The sequence below is a fragment of the Rhinolophus sinicus genome, linkage group LG03 (assembly GCF_036562045.2).
Source record: "Rhinolophus sinicus isolate RSC01 linkage group LG03, ASM3656204v1, whole genome shotgun sequence".
NCBI lineage: Eukaryota > Metazoa > Chordata > Mammalia > Chiroptera > Rhinolophidae > Rhinolophus > Rhinolophus sinicus.
Window position 1 is genome coordinate 186,801,336 of NC_133753.1, and position 18,991 is coordinate 186,820,326.

Here is an 18,991-nt window from a genome sequence, read left to right on the forward strand (position 1 = left end):
TATCACTTCACAGGAGAAAGCCTTATCACAGCTCATTATCCCTTGGAAGGAGTCTCCTTACTTAGAAATCCATGTAGACATTTGCTTTCACAAAAGAAGTGTGAAGGTTCACCTTTTAGCCCCCTCTTATTCACTCAGTGTCTTCATGTGCTGAATATGTTTGTACACACACAAACGCACAAAATTAGTACTCCCTACAATTTTCAATTACAAATTCCTGCATAATTGTACTATAAATAAACACATTACTATATTCATCCATTAAAATAACCCATACATTTACCTGGTTAAGCATTTTTTTAACTTATTTTTTTTAATTTGTTAGGGTGACAATTGTTAGTAAAATTACATAGATTTCAGGTGTACAATTCTGTATTACATCATCTATAAATCCCATTGTGTGCTCACCACCCAGAGTCAGTTCTCCTTCCATCACCATATATTTGATCCCCGTTACCCTCATCTCCCACCCCCCACCCCCTTTACCCTCTGGTAACCACTAAACTATTGTCTGTGTCTATGAGTTTCTGTTTCTCATTTATTTGTCTTGTTCTTTTGTTGCTTTTGGTTTATATACCACATATCAGTGAAATCACATGGTTCTCTGCTTATTCTGTCTGACTTATTTCGCTCAGCATTACACTCTCAAGATCCATCCATGTTGTCACAAATGTTCCTATATCATCTTTTCTTACCGCTGAATAGTATTCCATTGTGTATATATACCACAACTTCTTTATCCATTCATCTATCGAAGGACATTTTGGTTGTTTCCATGTCTTGGCCACCGTAAACAAAGCTGCAATGAACATTGGAGCACACGTGTCTTTATGTATAAATGTTTTCAGATTTTTTGGGTAGATACCCAGGAGAGGGATTGCTAGGTCATATGGCAATTCTATTCGTAATTTTTTGAGGAACCTCTACACTGCCTTCCATAATGGCTGCACCAGTCTGCATTCCCACCGACAGTATATGAGGGTTCCTTTTTCTCCACAGCCTCTCCAACACTTGTTACTATTTGTCTTGTTGATGATAGCCATTCTGACTGGGGTGAGGTGATATCTCATTGTGGTTTTGATTTGCATTTCTCTGATGATTAGTGATGTTGAGCATTTTTTCATATGTCTATTTGCCATTTGTATGGAAAAGAAACCATCGACAAAATAAAGAGACCACCAACTGAATGGGAGAAGATTTTTGCAAACAGTGCCTCCGATAAGAGGCTAATATCCAGAATATACAAGGAACTCATGCAACTCAACAACAAAAAAACAAACAACCCAATTGAAAAATGGGCAGAGGACTTGAAGACACATTTCTCCAAAGAGGACATACAAATGGTTATGCATTTTTACTATTATATTCCTAAATTTATTGTATTATTGTCTGGGAATATGACTTTACTTTATAAATATTCTAAGAATTATAGCCAATTGACCTGATAAATATTCTTTTAAATATCAATGGATATGCAAGAAAATCTATTCTGAGTTCAAAAGATGTGATGTTTATATATTGAAAATTGGCTAATTATGTAATATAAAGAGTAATTTTTTTTTTCTTTTTATTAGCAACCTATATATGGTGGTCTGTTCAAGTCCAGGTTGTCGTATTTAGGTGAGATGTCTGGTACTAAATGGTTTATGCTTTTTTTTTTTTTTTTCATGTTTTCATAATTTGTTGTTTCTCTCTGGCAACTTGTCAGATTTTATTAAATTCAAGACGTTCATAGAAAATGTCTAAGTTTGCATTGTTTTTCACTATTGCCTTCTTTCATACTGAAGGCATTGATATTTCTCCATCTTGTGACCATTGCCTTCCATTATTTGAAACTATTTCTCTCTTCCATCTGCTCCATTTCTTACCATAACAATATTTTTTATTAACATGTAAGATTTATTGAAACACATTCCTTCATAATTCTCTATCTTTATATTTTTACTTTGAGTGTTAGTTATATGGATAGTATGGTAACTATCCATACTCCAATTTGTCTACTTTTGTTGTGGGTTTTGTTCTTGATTTTAAGCTCTAGAAGGTTTCTATGCATGCTGCATGAATCTTCTTAAATACTGCCAATACCGTGTATATTAAAATGTAGTCTCTTCCATTTAGTGACTGTTTTAGTTGAGGCATAATATTTATTTCTTCTGCCGGTCTTTGTACTAGTGTTATACAATAGAAATATAATGTGAAATAAAATGTTAGCATAATATGTAAATCTGTACGTATCATACATTTATATAAATATAAACGATGTAGTTTTATTGATTTTTTTTGTTTCCACATTAAAAACAAGTAATAAGAAACAGGTAAAATTAATTTTGATAACATGTTATTTAGCTCAATATATCAAAATATCAAATTTATCAAAAAGTATCACTTCAATATGCATTCAATATAAAAATTAATAAGATACTATATTTTCTCTTCATTATATATCTTTTTTAAACTGGCTCTATGTTTTACACTTAAAGCTCATCTCAATTCAGTCACCAAATTTTAATCAGTTAACATGAAATGTAGTCTTCAGTTACAGTATTCGCATTTCAAGTATTTATTAGCCTTATGTATCTAGTGGCTAAGATTTTGGACAATTCACTTTGATGTGTTGTTATTTAACAACGTTTTCTCGTATTTGGTTCTGGTTCCTAGAAAACATAAAGAATGGAATGTAAAATTTTCCCTTGTACTGTACCAGTATTAAGACAAGGGAGACCTCAGTTGATCCATTTAGTTTCCTTCTCTTCAACATTTTTGAGGCCAGAGAAAATAGAGATTATGACACAAGGCCAATACTTTGGGTTCCTTTGTGCCAAGCTATGAAAAGATACACATACATGCATGAGCACGATATTCTCAAAAAAGATATAAGCAGAACTTGATGAACCTTACTTAGCAGCCTTTCATGTCAAAAACTTTTAGGAAACCTAGAACAGAAGTGATGCACTCTATAAAATTATGTTGACTGAAAATAAAGGTAGAAATGATTATATTTATTGTGAAATCTAATAGCAACATGAGTAAGACACTCATTATTGAGCCTACTATTCAGTAAATGGAAGATCTGATTTGAAAAAAATGCAGTTTAATGACATGAGTTTCAGGAACAAACGGACTTTATTTGAGATAATTTGATTGTCATTGTAGAATATGAGAAAATCTAGAAAGACATTCTTAGCAATAAAAAAGATTAGTAATATTGCTAGATACACATGTATTGGGGATAAATGAAACCTTTATGAAAATATTTTTAAGTGCAGTGCAAATGAAAGAAGTTATTATTCTAAATAAAAACAATAATCTCAAATAATTTTTATACTTGAAATATATATTAGATTTCTTGCAATTTATATTTAGATCCTACATAAATCTGACCTTCAACAAGTAATTACAGTATGTAATTATGTGTGTACATGTTTGTGTGTGTCACCTGAACAGTTTTTTGCAAAAATATGTTTAATGCTTTACCCTTTAGCAATATTTCTATTCTCATTGGGCTTTTGTCAATATTTGGACACTGCTTTGGTGGAAAGACAACTCTATGCCTCACACTTCTTTACTTGATGGATTAATTAATATGTTTTTCCTTCTAATGAATAGTCTCAGATGTTCATTAACAATATATCACAGTAACAAAACAAAAAAAAAACTGTGATAACTTATCTCTGGATACTGTGTCATATACAGTACTGTACAATATAATATCCACTAATAATGCAAACTTCTATAAGCCAAGTTTCTGCAGTATTGTAGCGACAAGCTACATATGACTATTGTGCAACTGAGAAACTGAAATTTTAATTTTATTTAAATTTTATTGATTTAAATTTACATAGTCATGTTCATGGCTAGCGGCTACCATATTAAATAGCAAAGCTATAGATCAACATGTCCACTAGAAAAAACAAAGTGCCACCGCTTAGTGTATTCTGTATTTAAACATCAATATACCACTGTACTCCGGAAATGAAAAACAGAAAAAAAAAATATCAATACATCCTTTAAAAATGTGTTCTGTTTTGAAATTTACGGAGATAATTCTACCATTCATAGATCAAATGGAAAAGGCATTTTCTTTCCAACCCAAAATATATTGAGCTTTAATATAGTATCTTCAAAGTACTCTTACATAGGTTTACAGAATAAATGAATCAATAAACTCTTTAAGGACATTTACTGGAAAAGCAGAACCTACTTGGTCTCATTTACAATTGAGGCAGATTGTGTCTTGCTACTGTGTTGCTTGCTACTTATTACCCATAATGTAGATCTGGATAATTTCCTAAACCTGAAAATTAGGGAAAATGAGTAAGTACTCATCCCTTCCCTTTCTTCAGAGTCGGCATAAAGAATGTGATGCACATGTGACATATTTCTAGGCCTATAAGGTATCCAGTTTATGCTTATAGCTTCAAATATTCTATGAATGAAAGAAATCATTTAGGTTGAAGCAAAGTGCATACTGTTTTGTTTTGTTTGTTTGTTTTTCCCCAAGCAATAACTATCATGACAATCTTAAATTCACTTAGTTTCAAATGGCTACAATTTTTTTTTTATGTTAAAGTGATTGATGTTTATTATATAAATTAATTTCAAAGACAATTTCAAATTCATGATGTTGATAACTATAGCTACTTGGTTAAACTGTAAATTTTTTTTTAATCATACAATTCATTTTGTAAGATTTTTATTACAATTTAGCTATCATACAATATTATATTAGCTTCAGATGTCCACAATAGTTATGCAATATTTACAAATCTAAACAAGTGATCACCATAAGTCCTGCAACCATCTGACACTGTACCGCACTATCACAATTTTACTGACTATATTCCTCATACTGTAAATTACATCCCCATGACTAACTTGTTTTGTACCTGGACCTTTGAACCTCTTATTGCCCTTCAGTATTTTTTCCCCTTTACAAAACCTTTTCAGTTACAAGTTACAGTTGATATTCATCATCATTTTACATTAATATCAGGTGTACAGCACAGTGGCTAGACATCCATGCAATCTAAGAAGTGTTCCTCCTGACTAGTCTAGTACCCACCTGGCATTACACACAGCCGTACCATACTATTAACATATTTCCCATGTTTCACTTCACATCACTGTGACCACTCTGCAGCCACCAAACTGTACTTCTTAATGCCTTCACCTTTTTCACCCTGTCCCCCAAGCCCCCTCCCATATATCACCCCAATAAATCTAGTACACATCTGACACCATATATAGTAATCACAATATTGTTGACTATACTCCTTATGCTATACCTACATCCCCTTGATTACTGTGTGACAACCAAGCTGAACTTCCCCATAGCTTCCTCTTTTTCATTCATTCCCACCCCACCTCTTGTCTGGCAATCATCAAATTGTTCTCTGTTTCTAAGAGTTAGATTCTGTTCCATCCATTTGTCTACCTTGTTCTCTAGAGTCCACACCTAACCAAAATCACACTGAATTTGTCTTTTGCTCTCTGGCATACTTCACTCAGCACAATACACTTGAGATCCATCCGCGCCACCGCAGATGGCAAGACCCCATTCCTTTCCATGAGAGAGCAATATTCTATTGCATATATCTACCACCTCCTTTTTATCCATTCCATTGATGGACACCCAGGCTGCCTCCACAACTTGGCCATTGCAATCAATGCTGCAATGAACATATGGATGAGCACATGCCCTCAAAGCACTGTTTTGTGTTTCTTCAGATAAATAGCCAACAATGGAATTACTGGGTCCTTCTTTGTCATTTGTTATAGCCTTTGTTCTTCAGCCTATTTTTGTCTGGAATAAGTATTGCTACCACAACATTTTTTTTTTTTTTTCCGTTTCCATTTTCATGACTATCTTTTTCCCATCCCTTTCAGTCTGTGTGTCTTTTGAGCTGAAGTGAGTCTTTTGTAGGCAGCATATGTAGGGTCTTATTTTCTTATCCATTCAGTCACACTATCTTTTGATTGGAGCGTTTAACCCATTTATATTTAAAGTAATTGTTGATAGATATGTAGTAATTGCCTATATATATATATATATATATATATATATATATATATATATATATTTATATATATTTATATTTATTTTATTTAAAGAAGTCCCTCTAACATTCTTCATAATACTGGTTTGATAGTGAGGACTCCATTAGCTTTTTATTGCTGGGAAGCTCTTTATCTGTCGTTTGATTTTAAATGATGGCTTTGCTGGGTAACATAATCTTAGTTGTAGGTCCTTGCTTTTTATCACTTGAAATATTTGTTGCCAATCCGTTCTGGCCTGCAAAGTTTCTGTTGAGAAATCAGCTGACAGTCTTATGGGCGCTGCCTTGTAGGTAACTAACTGCTTTTGTCTCACTGCTTTTAAGATTATCTTTTTGTCTTTAACCTTTGGCATTTTAATTATGATGTGTCTTAGTGTTGGCCTCTTTGGGTTCACCTTGTTTGGGACTCTCTTCATTTCCTGGGCTTGTGTATCTATTTTCTTTGCTAGGTTAGGAAAGTTTTCAGTCATTACTTCTTCAAACAGGTTTTCAATTCCTTGCTCTCTCTCTTCTCCTTCTGGTACTCCTATGATGCAAATATTGGCACACTTGATGTTGTCCCAGATGCTCCTTAAACTTTAAACTCTCTTATTTTTGGATTTTTTTTCTTTTCTGCTGTTTTGATGGGGTGTTTTCTGCTACCTTATATTCTAAATTGCTGATTCAGTCTTTTGCTTCATCTAATCTACTGTTGATTCCCTCTAATGTATTTTTCATTTCAGTTATTGTGGTATTTATATATGACTGGTTCTTTTTTATGTATTCTATCTCCATTTTGATGTTTCCTATCTCTTTGTTGAAGTTCCCCCTGAGGTCACAGAGCATCCTTATTAGTAATGTTTGGAACTCTGCATCTGGTAGGTTGTTTGTCTCCATTTTGTTTATCTTTTTTCTGGAGCCTTGTTCTGTTCTTTCATTCGGGACATGTTTCTTTGTCCCGTTTTTGCTGCTCCCTGTGTTTGTTTCTACGTACAGCTGCTATACCTCCTAGTCTTAGTAGAGTGGTCCTATATAGTAGGTATCCTATGGAACCCAGTGGTGCAGTCTTCCTGGTCACCAAACCTGGGTGCTGCAAATGTGTTCCTTGTGTGGGTTGTGTGTGCCCTCTTGTAGTTGAGATTTGGTTGCCATTTGAACATCAGTGGGAGGGATTTACCCTCGGGCTGATTGGCTTTGAGGAATGGCTGTGACTACAGTGGAGGAACTGTAGTGCAGAGGCTGAAACTATGGAGCAGGGGCCCTGGTGACTGACCTGTCTGTCCTTTGGGTGTGTCATCCTTGGAGGTGGCTGGGTGATGCTCCAGTCCATTCTGAAGCTGGCCACTGGGTCCTGCTGGGGACCTGCTGCATGCCAAGTTCTGCCACAGTCTGTGACCTACCTGGGGCCATCTGGCATGAACCACACAGCAATCCACAGGTGGCTGTCACCCATGCTGTTCTTGGAAGTGCCTTGAGAGGTCAAGCTGCAAACCAAGGCCCGCTCTTACTAGTGCCAGGCTTAGGGCTTTTCAGGAGGTATGAGACATACCAAAGCCAGATGTTGCTTGTTTGGGTTCTGTATACCTTTGAGATTTTAGAAAATTCTACAGCATGAGCCCGGACAGGCCATTTGTAGAGAAAAGCCACTGGAAGCTGAGTGGGTGGGCCTGAAAGTTGGGTGGGGCATGTTCTCAGGAAATCACAAGGTAGGGCAGATGAAAGGGGATTAGCCAGTTTGATGAAAACTCAGGTAGAAAGCCTGCATGCTGGGAAGGGGGAGGGCTCAACATAGAAACAATGGCTTCCACCAGCTCCCCAATAGGAGAAAGCTGTCCCTCTAGCCCTTGTCCTGAGGCTACACAGTTCAGTTTCTCCCTGTAGGTCCCTGTCATCTTTTGAGACACTGCCCCAGTGCTGGAGCTCAGAGAAAGTGAGTCCATCAACAGGTAAGTCCATTCATGGGCCCTTCAAGAGTAGTGCCTGGGACTGCAGCTGCCCTCTGTCTTACTCAGCCAATCTATGCTGGTTTTCATAGCCAGAAGTTATGGGGACTTCTGTCCTCAGAACTGGAACCCTGGGCTGAGGAGGGGATGGTACCCTTTACTCCTCTGGCGGGACCTCAGCAGCCAAGATATCCCTCCCAATTTTTAATGGTCACATGCAGGTGTGGGACCAGCCTGTTCCATTTCTCTGCCTCTCCTACCCATCTCAAGGTAGCTTCTTCTGCATCTCCTTAGTTGTAGGGTTTCAGTTCAGCAAGCTTTTAGGTGATTCTCAATGATAGTTGTTTTGTAGTTTAGTTGTAATTTTGATGTGATCATGAGAGAAGGTAAGCACAGTATTTACGTACTCCGCCACCTTGACTGGAAATCTCAATTGAACTATATTTTAAATGAGTTAATTATATGCTATATTTCTGTCTTGTACAAATAACACTTTTTCTTTCATATTGCTTGTTGGTAACGACAGCTACCTGTGTAAAATAATGCTTAGTGATTGGTATATTATATAACAAAAACAATTAAGCAGTAATAGTTGCCTTTTTTGAGAAACAAAAAAATCTTATGCTAAATTCTTCTTTAGCATGATGTCATACTATAAAAGTTACTGTTAAAGTATCTTTTTAGTTTCATGAGCAAACAAGCTTTCTAGACACATGCATTTTATAAACTGCTTAATTTAAGATTGATGTTAGTTCAATTAATGTTCATAATACATATTTGTTTTTTGTTATTTTTTTTTATTGGAGTGACATTGGTTAATAAAATTATATAGGTTTCAACAGTATAATTCTATAATACATCATCGTGTGTTGCATTGTGTGTTCACCACTCAGTCAAATCTTCTGTCACCATATATTTGACCTCCCTTTACCTTTGTATGCTTCCCCCAACCCATTTCCCTCTGGTAACCACCATACTGTTATCTATGAGTTTTTGTTTGTTTGTGATATTTGCTCATTTGTTACTTTAAGTTTTATATCCAACACATAGGTGAAATGATATGGTTCTTGACTTTTTTTCTGTCTGGCTTATTTGCTTAGCATGATATTCTCAAGATACATCCATGTTGTCACAAATGACAGTATTTCATTTTTTTCTTCTGGCCGAGTAGCATTCCATTGTATATATGTCCCACATTTTCGTGATCCAATTATCTATTGAAGGACACTTTGATTGTTTCCATGTCTTAGTTACCATGAATAATGCTGCAATGAACATAGAAGTTCATATATCTTTATGAATAAATGCTTCCAAATTTTTCAAGTAGGTACCCAGAAGAGGGATGGCTGGGTCATATGGTAACTCAATTCTTAATTTTTTGTGGAGCCTCCATACTGTTTCCCATAATGGCTGTACCAATTTACATTCTACTAGCAATGTATGAGGGTTCCTTTTTCTCCACAATCTCTCCAACACTTGTTATTACTTGTCTTGTTGATAATAAGCATTCTAACCATTGTGAAGTGGTATCATTGTGGTTTTGATTTGCATTTCCCTAATAGCTAGTGAAGTTGAACATTTTTTTCATATCTCCGTTGGCAATTTGTATGTCTTATTAGGAGAAGTGTCTATTCAGGCCCTCTGCACTGCCCATCCCCCGCCCACTTTTTTTAAGTTTAAAAATTTATTGAAGCATAATCGACATAAACTTCACATGTTTAAAATGTTTATTTTGATACATTTTAACATATGCACATAACCTTTAAACAACTACCACAATCAAAATGCCAAACACTTCTAGAATTTAATTGCATATTTAACAGAAAAATGAACTGAATTAATAAACTAATAAGTAAACTGTTTTACAATTTTTTATAGTACTTTGAAAAGGTAATGAATATCTCCACTACCAAGGGAAAATAATGCCAATAAACAATATCTCCACTGTCATCATTAAGATCCAAGTTTTAGAATAAATAGTAAATCACTACACAATGTGGAGGAGATAGAAAATAATCCCTTGTCAACCAATGCTAATTTCATTTAAATGTAGTGGCCCATCATAGTTAGCTTACGCCATTTGTAGAATGGAACTCAAGGCAATTAAATTATGACAGAGTAAGAAACTTGACTCCCTGCCCAAAGAAGTCAAACTTACGAGTATATGGGATGTCATTTTATGTGTCCCTTATGAGCTACTGACAAAATTAATCCACAAGTGATGGAATATAGCCATTCTAATGGAAAATGTAATCTCATTTAATAAAATGAGAGTGGAAGACTGCAATGAGCAATTCTATGTCTCTTGAAAATCTATAAAGACATATATAATTCAATTAGTTAAAGTTTATTAATATATTGGCTAGGGGTGTGTTAGGACTGCTCTCAATATTCCATAATTCACTTGCCTTTCCTGGAATCCAAGTTATTGGGAAAGCAGACCTATTTGGTCTCATTTAGAGTACAGACAGCTTGAGTCTTGCTACTGTGTTTATTATATCCAGGCCTATGAAATGTCATACAATCATTATAACAAAATCATTATAATCAAAATCATTATTGTCAAGAATAACATTTGTCTAGCCTCTTACAACTTGTAAAATATCTTTGATTAATAGCTTTGAGGTAGGCAGAAAGTGTTCTCTTTATTTTTAATTTCTAAAAATGTTATGAGAGGGAACTGAATGTCAGGAATGAAAAAAAAAAAAGAATCACAAGCTATGTAACAGTACTGGGCTAGAGGAAAATCTCTCGTTCATTCTTTTACCATGGACTCTGTTCTCCACATCACTAATTCAATTAAATGTAACTTAGTTTCCAAATATAAGTAGCAGCCATTTACAAAATGGCCAAATGCCTAATGACTGATAGTATCTTGCCAAGTAATCAATGACATAAAAGCAGCCTGATATATTGAAAAGAATATCAAACTGAAAACAGGAAACAAGGCTGTATCCCTAGCTCCAGGAGGACGACATGCATGCTGTGACATGGCTCTTCATACCACTGTGTGTAATTTCCTCATCTGTACAGAGGATGGTCAAAGCACAGGATCTCTAAGCTAGTGCACACCTTGAAAATTCTATAGTCATTTCAACTTCATTCCCTTATCTGACTTAATTCAATTTAAGATTTTTTATTATTCATATTGAATCATCAGTATCATGAAAGAGAGGATATTGCTAAAGATGCACACCTGGAAACTTTAATTCTTTTATCAACATGTTCATTTCTAGATTTTCTGATACTGAAACACCTTGACAACTGTCTTGAAAACACATTGTTGTCAATCCATAGTCAGATGCAGGTATTTGATCTGTGATCTCTACCTGCTAAAACCCGTGAATTATTCTGAAATTTTGACTTGATTTTGCCATAAATTGTTTGTGATTCTTCAGTATCTGAGTAGTTTTTAGCTTACGACAAAAAATGATTAATTACTCATTGCCATCTGTGCAACTCAATGTTAAGTATAATTCCTTGAAGTAGTAAGTGATGCTTACCACTGTTTCAAATTTAACATCTTGAATGGATTATGAGAGCATTAAGAAACTAAACCTTATGAAAAATATATAAGAAAGATGACCTTTAAAGTAAGGTAGAATGAGATGGGTCATAACATAAAGAAGATGGCTCACTCAAAGATATTATGAGAATATTTTATGTACAAAGGATTATTTTAAAGTGTATTCATCTGCACAGGGAAACCCCAAGGCACAGAGAAAGCAGTAGGTGGGGTTAATATAATGGGAACTTATCATGTTGAACTGCAAAAGGATAAGGGGAGGGAGAGGTTACTAAAAATTTGAAGGACAAGTTTTGTAGAAAGGGTTGCATTAAGATAAACAGTGACTTTCAGCCAAGGGATACTTCCAGGCCAAAATGACATCACAAAGAGGAAGCAAGGTAATTAACACTCAGAGCTCAATCTTACCCCCTCTCCAACTTGTTGTCAGAGCTTTACTTTTACCACACCCAAGCAGACATCAGAAATAGAACAGCTCGTTGATGTCACGCTATATGTTAGCTTCCTAAGGAAAGTGATGTGTATAGAAAGGATTTATAAAAGGACAATCCTAGGAAGCTATATTATGACTGATCAGGTAGTAAAACAACTCCTTTCAAGGTGGCATGAGACCCAGGACCACGGATGCTTCTCTGATTGTAAAGTTGAAGACATTAGTCATATCTTTCCTGGAGAAATTTATTTCCATTCCCAATGTAAGAGCCCAGAATGAGGTGATAAGATACCTCTATCCATCCCTCAGGGAGGGGAATAACTTCCCTCTCCTACACCACCACCTAGATTTACAATTTTGGGGTCCCTCACTTGAAACCAATTCTTCCAAACTGGTGTTGTAAGTCAACGTCTTATCTGGCTCTTATGGTATCACATACCCCTGGAAAGGGGAAATGTGTGTGTGTGTGTGTGTGTGTGTGTCTGTGTGTGTGTATTTAACTTGATCATCTGAATTCCTTCCCCCAGGAGAAGTTTGTAACATTATTCTCTTTCATGGCCTCATCTACCTGGTTGTTAGTGGAGCACCTTTCTACTTACAGCATATCATGCAGCTCCATCTGTAACCTTGGTTTGTTCTTTCCTTTCCATTAACTGGTTGAGGAAAACACTCCAAGAGAGCATAGATGTGCACAGGGAGAGGTAGCAAAGCAGTTAAATCAGGTACTAAGAAGTTCCCACATGCCTCCAGACCTATTCAGGATCAACCTTGCATATTTTACTTCCATTTCAGAGCTAAGAATATCAGGATAATTTCTAGCTGACACCTGACTAGTCATGGTGACATAGGGCAAAACAGAGCACCAAGGTCTGTATTTTAGATATTAAATCTTCTTAAAGATGGCGACATAAGTTGTGCTTACAATTAATGTACCAGACCAAGTCAAAAGTCCAAATCTGATGCCTATGAGACATTTTCTTTTTTCCCCTATCTTCACTATTTCCAAAGGATACCTCTTTTTCCCAAATTAGGGTCCTCAATTCCAGAAACAGACTGCCCAAGACTGACTCTTTATCCTATGGTTTCCCAAGTTTCTTCCTTGCAGCATGGCAATAGCCAGTTCTTTCATTCATCAAATCTCAGAATTAGTCTCAGAAGCTCCACTCTCACGGTCTGGAACTCTCCTTCTGGGGATGATAAGAACATAGTATGTCATTTAGTTTTTTATGGACTTTATGGACTTGCAGTGAAGGGGATGTTCTATACATATTGTACTTAGGGAAATGCAATGTGAAATTATATGACAGGAGTAGCAACTATCATTCATGACAGGTTTATGGTTCAAGAAGATATATACAATGATCGCAGCATTATGGCATAACTTTAGAAAAAGGTGATATGATTTCTGGTTACATTAATAAAGGCCTAGTGTCCAGAACTAAGAAAAATAATAGAGATGTGTATTCCACGTATCTAAATGCTAAGCAATACCTTGGGATCATTTAGAAATCAACCCAAGAAAGGTAACGAGAATGGTAATAAACATGAAGTCATCTGAAACAGGATATAATGCATAGCCTAATGGTACTGAGAATACTTCATGTGAAAGCGAGTTTCCCCACATGGAAAATCCTTGTCACGTGGCTGAAAGGAGATGGAGATGTTACTTGAGCTACTGAATGCTAGATTATGAAATATTACCTCATAGGTTTCTTGTAAGTTTAGAGTTTGTGATCTCTAACAGAAAAGCAGTTTGTAAAGGCAACCATTTTCCTCTTCTAAAACCTCCATTTTTGTTGGCAATATATTCATAGTTTTCCTAAGATAGATACATTTGAGCCTCTAATATATTGATGAAGACATTAAGGATTAAAGTATTTTATGTATGTTTGTGATAAACAATCATGGCAATAAAAATCTAGGGACTCTAGGTATGTTCTGAAGAGCACTGTATTTGTTTTGACAACTATTTAATTAATCCTTGATAATTTTCTCATCTTTTGTGGAACTCAAACACTTCGCTGCAAAAGTAAAAATAATAATATACAACATCCTTAAAGAAGATGATATGTAATTATGTTTCTGCTCCATTCTATAAGTACAATATATACTTTTTGCTTTAATAGGTAAATGTTAAGTTTATTTTATCTTTGGGTAAGTCAGAGAAAATAGTGAATAAAGAAATAAGAACCATAATTTAAGTGAAACAACAAGTTTTTAAGGGAAAATTAGCTTAACATTACGAATAGAGCAAGGTGAAACGTGAAATCAATATTGTTTTCTGATGAACTTAATTTGAAAAGTAGAATGGATCTCAGTACTCATTTACATATCTTTGTAGAGTGAAAAATTAGTATCACACTAAAAGCAGAATTCTTTTAAATCAATAATTTTTAAAAGCTTAAAAAAAAAAAAGAAACTACCCTGATATATGGTAGGAGGCTGTACAAATATACTTGGTGACAAAGTAATCTCTAAACTAATATAAAAAAGAAAGAAACTGATATACATTTAATTATTACAGATGTATAGTGTGGGAAGTAAATGTAATATTTTGGTTTTTATATTATTTTAAGGGGAAATTTAAAAAATTATGTACACTTAAAATTCTCTTTAATGAAAAAATAAAGTTCAAATTAATGGCTAAATTACTTTGCTGGGAGTTAATTTCTTTCTTCTTACATTTTAAACTAACATCGTGTATCATAAATTCCTCAGTGGAAAAGTAAATTGATGGCATGAAATTAATTTCTACTATTTTTTAATCTACATGGATATAACTCACTGCAACTTGGGGGAGGTTGAAAAATGACTGTATTAACAAAACTTCATGTTAAATATACAAATAAACATCCTCAAAAATTGAATCACCCCTGCATATTTACCCATCATTAGCCATAATCTACTTCAGATAATGATGATAAATGAACCAAGAAACCAGATCCCTGAACAATACCTATTTAATGATAACAAACTACCAAAAACTGAGAAAGTCTCTTCCGCCGTCTCCTCTGGCATCACAGTTTTCTTCTATTATCAGGAATCCTTTTCCCATTATTTAAAAGCATCATTCCCATTTTAACATTAATCTTTTCATGAATGCAGTTGATGTTGATACACAGTGATAAACTTTCTCAAGGTAAATAATTAATTTTTATATTTAGATAGATAAACCATAAGGACATTTTTAGCATTTTTTTTTTTTTTTTTGGTGTGTGTGTGTGTGTTTTCCCATGCAAAACTACCAGTTTGCCAATTTTGAAGGTATTGTAAAACGTATCAAAACTATGTATCCTTCAAGCTTCTAAGCTGTAGCTATAAGATTGAGTTTTAACATTTTCATGTTTCTTGCTATGACCAACAAAGCCTAAGATGAACTCTCTTGGGACACTTGGTACTTGAAAAAGAAGTGCCCTTTGCTTTGTGCCTCTGATTAAGTACAGGTTATACTAGTTTGCGGTTATGAGACCTGACTATATCTGAGTGACTTAAATTGTATGCACAGTTTTTTTGTGGTCACCCTTTCACCTTCCCTGTCTGTGGGCACAAAACTTCCCAGTTTCTCCAACACAAAACTTTTTATTCTCTTGTCTTCTTATTTTGATGAATGTGTTGATGAGACGGATAGATTGCCTTCTGGCCTATTATTAATCTTGACCCACCTTCCAGAAGCACTCTTTTCTCTGGATGTTTATTATATTGTTTGTTATACTGTTATTATTGCCATACATTGTTCTTAAGAAGAGTCCTTCTCTTTCTATACTTCAGCAAGAATTCATCACTACGCTTTAATCATATGAGCTAAGGAAAGAACTAAACAAGATAAAGGAAATGTATTCTCTTTTTATACCTGAATTTAGAGGGAGTTTTTCTCTCTGTGATTTTTCTGAGACAACTCTGTATATTACAGTTACAGATGTAGCACAATACTTTCTACAGCTGTTAAAATATTTTAAAATAAACAAACAACTCAGGTCAAAATGGAACTTCGAAAACAAAATGTATCCAGGAAAATAAATTCAAAAGACAAATGGCAAACTGAGAATTGTACTTATATCAGACAAAATTCTAATATCCCTATATATATATAAAACAAATACAGATGAAGAAAAATAGCAAATTCATTAACATGTGATATATAGTGAATTGATAATACATGCTATGGGAGTTCAGAAACACTTGATGGTGACTTTGGTTAACAAAGAACAGAAGCTGAAACTGAGCTTAATTTGGGATCAAAGAGGTAAATTTCACTATTGTATTGAAAATGAAAAAAAATAGAAGTAATGGAGAGAGTTATATATAGAGAGAGAGAAATTGGTCTAGTATTGGTGGTAAATCTTTCAGGTTAAGAACTGCAAAATTTGAGATATAATCAAATTTTCCTAGACGGGTTGATAGTGCATGATGTTTCAAGAGGTTTGAGTAAAATATTAGAATGAAATCTGCGTTCATTAATTATAGCTGCTATAGCAAAGTACCAAAAATCCAGTGGTGTAGAACAATACAAATTTCCAGTCTTACAGTTCTAGAAGCCAGAAGTCAGAGATGCATTTCATTGGGTAAAATCAAGGTGCCTGCAGGGCTGTTGCACTTGGAGGCTTCAGGGCCCTCAGCTGGGGCCTTGAAAGCTTTACTCCTACACCGGATGGAAGAAAGGTGGAGTGCATTTCTATTGGGAGCAGCTTTTTCCTTCCTCCAGTTGCCATGGGTTTCTAGGCATGCGCTAGGGCCACACGTTTTGATAACTCACCCTTAGCTGAGTTAAGGCAGAAGGTTCTGGGTGGAGCTGAGGCAGAAGTTGCTGCTTCAGCACCAGGCCATCACCTGGGAGGACGTGTACCGAGGTCTCAATCTGCTCTTCCCGGTGAGTATCGGCGATATTCTTAGAAAAAAAAAAAGTCTGCAAGGGAGTAGATTCTAGTATGTCTGATACCCACTATGGTTTCACACTTTCTCAGGAGCTTATACTCAGCTTTAGGAAATTGTTAAAATTTTCTAGCTTTGTCTTACTTACTTATAAAGTTGACCCTTGAACAACACAGGTTTGCACTGCAGGGTTCTACTTACAGGCAACTTTGTTTCAACAAATAAAGTGCGCTCTTCTATCCATGGGTTCCGCAGCTGTGGATTCCACAACCTGGGATTGAAAACAGTATTTTTGCTTTCCCAGCTACAGATTCCCAACCGCAAATCAAAATGCTGTTTTGGAATCTGTGGTTCCTTGAATCTGCAGATAATGTAGGCCTGACTTCAGTCAAAAGTCATACAGGGATTTTCCACTACCTATAGCGGTTGGCACCGCTGACCCCGGCGCTGTTCAAGGGTCAACTGTATATCACTTGGTGCTGTCTGTCCCAGGTAAGCAAATGCTCAGGCTCTCTTTCTCCCTATAGTTTTCTGTCTCTTTCAGTATTTCTCAGTAGTTTGCTCTGTGACCTCAGTTGTCTGATGGTACCACAAAAAGTAATTATTTGCAGTTTGTTCAGCCGGTTTCTTGTGGCAAGAATAAGAATGACACTCTTTCCAATTCTCCACATTTTTTTCTTTTTGTTAGATATAAAGGTATTCAGTGATTCTTCAATGAGGTTTCATGGCTTATATCCTTTAAGGAATTTGTTTCCCATGTTATCTATATTTTCAAATGTGTTGTCTTACATTTGTTCATAATACCCTCTTACTATTCAGTTAATCCGTAGAGTGAGCAATGATATCAACTCTGCCATTTCTGATACTGGAAATTTCCATTTGATTCCTTTTTTTTTTTTTAATTTCCTGATAATCTAGCTATAAGTTTAGGAAGTCTTATTCTCTCGAGAACTCATTATGGATTACATTGTTTTATTTATTGTTTTATGTTTTCCATTCCATTAATGTGTTACTGGGGAATGACGTTTTACTTGATTTTTATATTCTTGAAGGAAAGAATTCAGTCAAGAGACAGAGTTTGTGCAGCATAGGACAGCAAGAAGTTTGTTAGTGAAAGCGAGTATACTCCGAGACATGGAGCAGGCTGACCCAAGAGAGGGGAGCAGCCCTTCCTTACATTGTGTGAGGATATTTATCTCTATGGGTAGACATGTCTCCCTCTTTCCCTCTCTATCATCTTCCTCTCTCTCTGCGGAGGTGTCCCATCCTCCTTTCTGGTTTCCAAGGTTGCTTCTCCTGGCCTAAGCATGAACCCCTCAATTTCCCATGATTTATTTGAGAAGCTCATTAGAAAGGTCCTGAGAAGCAGGATGTATATTCTGATAAGCGGATGGTTTTCTTCCCTCCGGCATTTTTCCTTCTTCTAACAGCATATCTTGTTCTCAATATCCTGCTGAGCAAGCCAGGTGCTTGTGCCCCAAGTGAGAGCAGCTGCAAGGGGCCTTGACCCAAGTAGCAGCAGCTGCCAGGAGCTACCTAACTAGGGCTAGTTTCCTCCTTCTGCTCATTTCTGCTTTTCAACCTACTCTATCAAATCCATGCTCTGTTTTTTATTTCCTTTCCTTTTGCTTACTTTTAGCTTAAATTGCCCTTTTCTAATTTCTGAGGTTAATGATTTGAAACATTTCTCCTTGCTTAATCTCTGTAATTAATACTGGAAATGTCCAGTATTTATAGCTGCATTCTACAAATGTTGAAATGGTGTGTTATTATTTTTCTTAAGAAAAAATTATTTCTAATTTTTCTCTTATTTTTTTGACTCATACATTATTTAGAAATGTATTACTACGTTTCCACATATTTGAATATTTTCCAGATCATATGTCAGTGATTTCTAGTTAAATTTCAATGTGGTATAAACATCCTTTGTTAGACTTGAATCCTTTTAAATTTATTAAAATTTGTATTAATTATAATAGGGCCTATCTTAGTAAATATTCTTTGTACTTTTAAAGAAAATGTGTATACTGCTGTTCTCGTATGGTGTATTCTATATGTATCAATTATGTCAATTTCTTGGCTAATGTTCATGTTTCTTATGTTCTTACTGGTTTTATTTCTATTTTTTCTTTTGATAGCAAGAGAGTATTACCAGAGTCTCTGACCATAGTTGAAGACATATCTG